This window comes from Phalaenopsis equestris, unplaced genomic scaffold (genome assembly GCF_001263595.1).
Source record: "Phalaenopsis equestris unplaced genomic scaffold, ASM126359v1 Scaffold000933, whole genome shotgun sequence".
Lineage (NCBI taxonomy): Eukaryota > Viridiplantae > Streptophyta > Magnoliopsida > Asparagales > Orchidaceae > Phalaenopsis > Phalaenopsis equestris.
In genome coordinates, this window is record NW_018165372.1 from 16,627 (window position 1) to 26,059 (window position 9,433).

The following is a 9,433-nucleotide window of genomic DNA, read 5'->3' on the forward strand; positions in this document are numbered from 1 at the left end:
AAATAGTCACATATTACTCTTTGTAGGTATAAAATAAGATAGTACATAACTTTAGGCTTAAAAATTTACCAACAACTATCTCTTGAAGCTCTAACTCCTTTCATCTGTAAGGCTCCTTAAGTCTAGTTTGATATTTTTGTTGTTCCACATTTTGCCCTTAATTCATTACAGTGTTAAGAATATTATCAAATGATTTATTTTTTTGAATAACATCAATATTATGTCTAATTAAATTAGTCCTCCAATCGGGCATATCTTAAAAAATACTTCATTTTATTCATATATGGTTAACACTTAATTTAGGGAAATAATGTAAAGATTTCTATGGAGAATCAATAATTTTAAAAATTGCACTAATAAGAAGCCACAACTCATCCTTAGTTAACCTTAGTGGAGGCCATGATTACAAAATCTATTTTTTAAGGCATCTTTATTCCTTCTTTATGAGTGATCAACAATTGAGAACATTTGAGGACAATCAAATCATGAATTTTTTTGCTATGTTTTAGAGTAAATACCTTCAATGGATTCATGCAGTTTGGGCAAGCCAACTTTCTCGCAGTGCTTCATCTCGATAGCATTTCATCTATCAAAAAATTGTTTATTTTCAACATCACGGTAACTTTCATTTGGAAGTTTTATTTTGTAGCAATGTTATAAACAGTCACATCTATCTTCCAGAGATTTGAAACCCTTCTATCAATAGATGTAACCCTTTAGGCTATGTAATTTGGATATAATTAATGTGAAAAAAATAAATATTATGCTGACACATCTCAAATGGTAAGTTATATAAAGTAACTAGCACATGCCAACCTGAAAAAGGTGAGACGACCTGACGGTATAATGTGACACCTTTGACAAACAAACCAAGACTAATATTGTGTAAATCAACTATAAAATACGAATAAGTATGATCAAAATTCTTTGATTTTCTTTATCTATCAGATGACTCAAAAATTTTATTTCATTTGATCTCTCATTGTGACATCTCATATGGTCAACAGTATGATAGAGGGGAACAATCTTTGAAGACTTGAAATGAGTGACAAGTAGAATAGTCGTTTGTATGAAATATTCTTTTGTTTTCTATTTTCTTAATTTATGGTTTAAATTTTTAAACGTCACAAATGCTGAATTGAGTCTCCATTGTAGTATCTTGTAATATAGCATGTACTCCTTAATATAGTAATTTATATTCTCTAATATCAATCTCAACTCTGACATAATTTTTTTTCATTCTATATAAGTCCTCTAGTTCTAAATTTTCTTTTAAATTTGTGTCTTCTAGTAATCATGCAATCAGGTTAAAATATTGTCGGGGTATGTTGTAGTCTACTTTGATGCTCAATATTCTAAGAAACATAAATAATTTAGAATGGGTTGTGCAACCTTTTCAAAGTCGTTGTTGTGCAATATTTAGTAGTTCATGTAAATCATGAGCTTCTTGGTTTGGTTTCTTCTTCTCATTCCCTCATCCAACAAATTGAACCCTTATTGAATCGAAAATCATTTCTTGAAATCTGCTTGAATCATATTCATTTGGAGGAGCTAGGCTTGTTGAAGAACTGACTTGATAATCAATGTGTGGTTCAGACTCATCATGTGAAGTCCAGAATCAGCAATTTGGTTCAAATCCCCTACGATATAAATGTGAGTTTACTTCCTCGAACATTAAATATGTCTGATATATTCCTATACTTAACACAAGGGACATTGAAACTTACCCTCGAAAAGGTAAGGGGATACGATGCCGCTTGTATGAAAGACTTAACACCATTCAAGAACTCAATTAATTATTTTCTGCCCGTAAACAATCTATTAAATATCATTATCTTAAATTTTAGATATCTATTAACAACCTACATAATCTAGGACAAACATATTTAACTCATTAGTTAAATAGAAAATTTTCATACATATGTTTGTATGTAATAATTAAAATTGACATCTTATATTGGTAAATACATAAGTAACTAAGTGACATCTTATACTTGTAATTTGTAAAATTGACATCTTATATTGGTAACTCTTTAATATCACATAGAAATTTCATCATTTTAATTTTTGAAAAGTGAAATACACATTTTCATGCATAACTAACGTGACATCTATGACATAATTGAAGCTTAGGGGTTAGATTTGTAAATTCATAGGAATTGAGTGGTTTGTATGTAAATATTCATTAAGAAAATTTATATACATACCACTAAACCCAAGCTCACCTGTGCGTGGGCTCTATAAGTGGCTCATGAGTTGAGCTTGATGAGCCAACAAGGCAAGCTTAAACGAGCCCCAACTCAACTCGTTAGCTCATGAACCAGTTTGCCTATTCGTCTTTTTATTATAATACAACATGAATTAATATTATTTTTTCTCTCTCATAATAAGCAAGGTAGCTCATGAGCCAACTCGAAGTAATAAAATTAAGCTCGGGCGCGAGCTCAAACTCCATTAATTAATTAAGCTTGAGCTCGAGCCGAGGGTGACTCGAGCTCAACTCTATATTTATACAACTAATACCTCAAGCTTCAACACTGCTCTATCAAATTTCATCATACTTTTAGAAGTTTCCCAAAAACACCAAGGGGCATTTGCATATGCACCATCTATAACTTACATATTTACATATCTAACACTCGAACATTGCTTTTTATAATAATGTAATTGTAGCACCCAAAGCTTTTGCAACACACCAAAAGTATTACCATTTTAACTTTCAAAAAGTGAAATGCATATTTTCATTCATAAGCAAAGTTACATATATTTTAAAAATTGTAAGTTTAGGTTTTAGATAAGTAGATACATAAGAATTGAGTGGGAATGATAGAGCACATGAAATTCAAAGGATTATCAATTATTACTAGGATAATATGAAGGGTTAATTAGCAACTTCTTGTTTGAATGTAAGCTTAAACACTTGCCTAATTTTTTGATATTTCTATCTAAATTAAACTTTCATATTCATATTTATGTAAGAAAATAAGTAGTAGATATATTTCTACTATTGTCTCTATTTAGGGCAACACAAAGTCTATTTTTGTTGAAGGAAATTTACTCTTCATTTCACAATAATTTTTAATTTTTTGGTTTTTTTTTTTTTAAATGGAGTTTAAGCTTTAAAGTTAATTATTCTTTTTGTATATTTGGTTGATTAGATTTATTATGATGTTGATAAGATTTGGGCCCTAAAATATGACCATAAATTTCGAAGGACTTTATCAACAAGATGAACTAGTTGACAAGGTTAATTATGATTCAAGTGAAATATGTTTATTATAGAAAAAGAGGATGCACACTTAGTTCTAGATTGAATTTCATGTAGGAAACTAGTTAATATTTGATTTAAAGAAAATAGTATGTTGGGTGCTAAAGTTTTGTGTGAAGTTGATTGTCTAGAATAATATTTACTTATCTATTTTTTTTTCACTTCTAGGAAGAAAATATGTTTCTAAGCTCCCTATTTAGTGATTTTTTATAAATTAAATCTATAAGCTCAATGGTTAGTTATTGTTTATTGAAGATAGCTAAGTAGCGATTAATTAATAATTTAACTATTAATTAATGAGATTATACAAATTAAACATAAAAAATAGATTGAATAATTGAGCTGGTTAAATTAAATAAGGTATTTTGATTAATCATTCAATATTTACTTGAACGCTATCATTACCAGGTCTCAAGCTCCGTTTGCAAAAAAAATGAGGTGCTGCATTAGGTAGTCGAGAGCTAGCGTAAAAAATGTCAAAAAACTATGACATGAATCATTTATATTGTTGTGTCAATGTTGGGGAGTCTCTTAAATGGTACTCACTATATGATTTGAATGCATTAACAATTGTGCAAGGACCACTGCACCGATGCTTGGGTATCGTGTTTAATAATTAAAGGCCCCCACATTATAGGTGAATGCAGGTGAAAAAGTTAGTCCATAAAAATAATATTATGATAAATATTTGGAATATAAGTACTCTCACAAATAAATTAATGAAATTAGTAGATATTATGGTTTATAGGAAGATAATTATCTTATGTATCAAGAAACTAAATATTTTTAAGAAAAGACTAATGAGATTTGTAGTTTATGTTTAAAAATTACCGGACAAATTGTATGTGTAATTATATATAAGAGTTTGAAAGATAATGTTATAAAAATTAGTAGAACTGAAGATATAATTTAGCTCTAAAGATTATTATTGAAACTACGATTCTTAATATTATAAGTGCTTATGCTTCCAATTAGGTTTGGATATATATTAAAAAAAAATTGTAATGACCTAGAAGAATTAATACAAAGGATACCTTTCGAACAAATGATCTTTATTGGAGAAGATTTAAATGGACATGATGGTAGAATGATAAAAGATTTTAGAAGTATTCATGTTAGTTATAATTTTGGAGTGAATAATGAAGAAGGTAGAGTCATATTGGATTTTGCTTTAGTTTAATATATTATTATTATTATTACTTTATATATGAAAACAGAAGAGTATATTATGACTTATATAAATGAATGTAATAAAGTACAAATTAATTATTTTCTTATGAGAAAAATAGATCATCGAGAGTGTAAGGATTATAAGGTAATTCAAAATGAAAATTTAAGTAATTAATATTGATAGTTGGTTGTATACTTTAGAATGAATGTTTGGATAATAAAAAATACAACAAAATATTATCATAGAATTAGATGGGAGCACTAAAAAGACACAAATAAAATTATTTTTATTAATAATCTTCAAGTTCTTAAGATTTGGGACGTTTATAAAAAAACTAATAGTATATGGGATAAAGCAACGAGTATTATTAAGCAAGTTACAAAAGTTGTGCTAAGAGATTAGAAAAGGAAAGTTCTTACGAATAAAAATAGTTAGTGGTGGAATAACAATGTGGAAGAAAAGACAAAAAATAAGAAGGTATGTTATAAAGATTGGTTTATATTTAAAAGCTTGGAGAATTGGGAAAAATATAAGATGACATAAATGACGTCTAAGAAAATATATTATGATGCTCAGATTTTTTCTCTTAATGATCTTTATAGCAGATTAAATACTAAAAATAGTAAAATATATATGTAAAAACTAGCCAAATAAAGTGATAAATAAAGTAAAGATTTAGTTCAACTAAAGTATATTAAGGATGAAAATTTTTTCGATGTAGATATTCAAAATGGGTAAGTGAGATATTTTAATAAATTATTTAATAAAGATTGTGAATATATGATCGATTTTAATGATATTAATATCATAAATAATGAAAATTTTTAATTTCCACCATCACATTAGTTAAACAAAAGTTAAGACTTTAAAGATAATGAAGTATGGAACTAGTAGGACTAGATGGTATTCCAGTAGAAGTATGAAAATACTTAGGAGTTATAAGAATTTCTTGGCTTGCTAAACTTTTTAACATTATTTTAAAAACTAAAAAGATGCTTGCTGAGTGAGAAAGAGTCCATCATTTTCATTTTTAAGAATAAAGGGAGTGCACAAGAGCGTACAAATTATAGAAGAATTAAGTTAATGTGTCATACATTAAAAAACACTAGTTGACGTGATGTGAAAATTTCTTAAAATTATTCATATCGGGCAAATCTATTATGGAAACTATACATTTATTGAGAGATTTAATTAATAATAAAGAGTGAGTAAGAAGGATCTACAAATGATTTTTGTTGACTTAGAAAAAGCTTATGATAAAGTTCTTACAGAAGTCCTTTAGAGAGTCTTAGAAAAGAAAAGCGTTGATATTGCTTGTATTCAAGTTATTAAAGATATGTTACTTGTGCTAGAACACACTGAGGATTGACCAAGTATTTTTATATTTCATTTAAATTACATCATGGATTGAATTTAAGCTCATATATTTTTACTTTACTTATGGATGTTCTTATTGGACATTTATAGGAAGTTGACCTTGGTTTATGTTTTTCGTTGATGTTAAAACTTTTGCGGATAAGGATAGAGAGAGAAATCAAGAGAAATTTTACTTGTGTAATTTAACTTTAGATTCTAAAAGCTTTTATTTGAGTAGATATAAAAATGAATGTGTGGATTGTAATATTTTAGTAATAATACATCTAATGGAGGGGTTGTAACAATGGGTGATCAGGATAATGAAAGGAGTGAAAGTTTAAGATATGTTAGGCATATTGATCAAAGTGTTTGTGATAGATGGGGATGTTATTAGTAGAATTCAAGCTGAATGGTTGAAGTGGGGGAATGCAACATGCCTATTGTGTGATAGAAAAGTACCTTTTAGATTTAAAGAAAATTTTTATAAGATGATGGTGAGACCTACAGTGCTTGATGGAGTAGAATGTTGGTCTGTAAAAGAGAAACATAAAATTAAGTGTTACTGAGATCAAAAAGCTTATGTTTATGATGAGTGTTTTTACACTTAGAGATAAAATACAAAATAAGTATATCCATGAAAGGGTTGGAGTAGCTCTAGCAACAGACAATATTATATAGAGTCGCCTTAGATGGTTTGGTCACATTAAATGTCGACCATCTGATGAAAATGTTTGGAGAGTGGATGTTTTAGATTTAACTTATGCTAAAAAGGGTAGAGGTAGGCCTAATATGGCTTTGGCATATTGTATAAAAATGATATTAATTTATTAGAATTAAATGAAAATATAACACTCAACATAACATAACGGAGAAAAAAAGATTCATGTAGCTGACCCCACTTAGTAGGATAAAAGCTTGTTGTTGCATTCAATAGTTACTTGAAAATTAGATTAAATTGACCTATATGTTACTTCATGCTTAGTTATCATTCAACTAATTAAAATATTTAGAAATCATGATAATTATTTAATTAGTATTAATCAATAGAAGTAGTATATTTATCATTTTATTAAATCATAATACAAATATGACATTAATTTTTTATAATTGTGATAATATATACCATTTTCATAATTGAATTTTTTTTATTATTATATGATTGTATGACATTAATTTTTTATAATTGTGATAATATATATCATTTTGATAATTGAAATTTTTTTTTTATTATTATATGATTATTAGGCTAGAAGAATCAAATAATAGTTTGTGTTGAAAGTTGTAATTTCAAAATTTCAATTATTTTTTGTTTGCATTAGAAAATCACATTTTGACGTTGTGGATTAGAATTGACATCCAACATATAGGAAAATTTTTAACATTATAGGAAACATGAGTTAATTAGAAGACTTCAAGTCAATAAGGGAACCATGTTGTATTACACATTCTAGCTTGGAGTTAGGTGATACCATTGCATCAATCAAAATGAGGAGAGCAACGTCAGATACAAGTTTAAATGATATATGCATGCTTTTAAAGCTTATTAGTATCATTTTAGTGTGTTATATATATGATATAGAGATTTAGTTTAGACAATCTTTAAGCCTGATGGTATTACTAACCCCTTAAGTGCACTAAGAGCTTATAGCTAGTGCTTGACTTACATAGGACAAATCATGAAGATCAACTTTTATAAAATTTTGAGCCAATATAAGGAAGTACTAAAGAATATTTTTATGAAAATCCTTTCTAATTACATCTCAAGAGTAGGTTACAAAATCATGTTTTGTGGGAATTGCTTGAATTTACATTATCATAATGAAATTGGAGAGTTTGTCTCTGCATGTGAACCTTGTTTCTTTGGATGCACTCAAGACACTTATGGATTGTGGATTAATGCCTTGGATGATGTGTAATGAATGCTATGAATGTTTGTTAAGTGTAAGAGAAATCAATGCATATGAGTTCCATGATATGTAATCAACAACAGAGTAACAATGACTATAGAGATCTCAACAGCCTCTATATAATCAGTTGATGCCTATCATTTCTTTGGAGGATCTAGAAGACTTGGTGGTGCATGTGAAAAAGCTTTCTCGAAATACCACCATTTTAACTCTTAAAAATGAAATTGAGCTTTTTCTTGCATAGCGAAGATGGTATGTATGTAAAAATTGAAGTTTAGGAGTTAGAAATGTAAATACATAGGAATTAAGTGATATGCATGTAAATCTTCCTTCTTTCTTTCATTTCCATGTTTATGATAGTTGCATCACTTTGACCTCTATGCTATATACACATTTAAGCTCTTTGATGCCTCCCATTCCAAAACTTATAGTACTTTAATGTATCATCCTTACTTATTTATTTTTATTTAATATATAAGAAGAGTATGATATATAATACTTGATGGGTCAACATGCTTCATCTCTAGATCAGTTGGTCGAGTATCCGCTTGTCAGTTGTAAGTCCCCTCTGGTCTGGGGTTCGATTCCCTTCGCATGTAAGGTGTGGTACTCAAATTCTTAGGCATATTAGGATGGTCAGAGCTCATATAATAGTCTCCCGCGATTGGCAACATGCACAATATATATCTTTTTTAATGAAAAAGGAAAGCTTCCTTAATATACAATATATTTTTATTTAAATATATTTTTCTCTTTCAATGTTGCCACCAGTGTAGCCATCCCCAATGGAGCTGAGAGAGAGAGAGAGAGAGAGAGAGAGAGGTGAGTCCCCTTGAAATTTGGGAGGCGAATGGCCTAAAAGATAAAATAATTATAGCATTTAATAAGGTCAAGCGGGAATCACGGATCACAAGGACCAGATTCCCTAAGAACGCAATCTAGACTAAGACATGCATTGCAGAGAGCTATCTACCCCTACACATCCCTATTATTAAATATACATGACTCCCATGTTATAAGCACTTTAACTATTCCAAGTGTTTTAAATAATAATATTTTATTATTATTATTACTATTAATATGCTAATTAATATTCCCCCATGATAAATATCAAAGTAAATATTTTTTACATTTTTTATAATAGAATTTATATATATTGATTAATTGGTTTTGTTTTATATTTATATCTTATAATTAATTTAATATTTTGAATTATCTTTCAATTTTAAAAAGTAAATAATAATGATATTTTTTTATGTGAAATAAAAATTTTAAATCATTTAAAATTTAAATTTAAAATTTAAAAGAAATTCAAATGCAATATGTATTTATAAATTTCAAAGCATACCTTTTTAATCATATAAAATTAAAAAAAAAAGTCACATAAATTAAAGGCAAAATTTACATACATATATACCACACAATTCTCATGTATTTACATATCTAACACCAATATTTACACATATAACCCTTGCATTCATAAAACTATTCATGATAGCCAAGTTGGTTATTTTTAACTTGTTTTTATGTGACGTTATTAGCGGTGTAAACGAGCCGAACAAGAGTGGGTCCAGGCTCATTCATAAAACTATTCATGATAGCCAAGTTGGTTAATTTTAACTTGTTTTTATGTGACGTTATTAGGGGTGTAAACGAGCCGAACAAGAGCGAGTCCAGGCTCAGCTCGCGTTCGGCTCGGTTTTATTTCGAGCTCCAAAAGTGGGTTTGTGT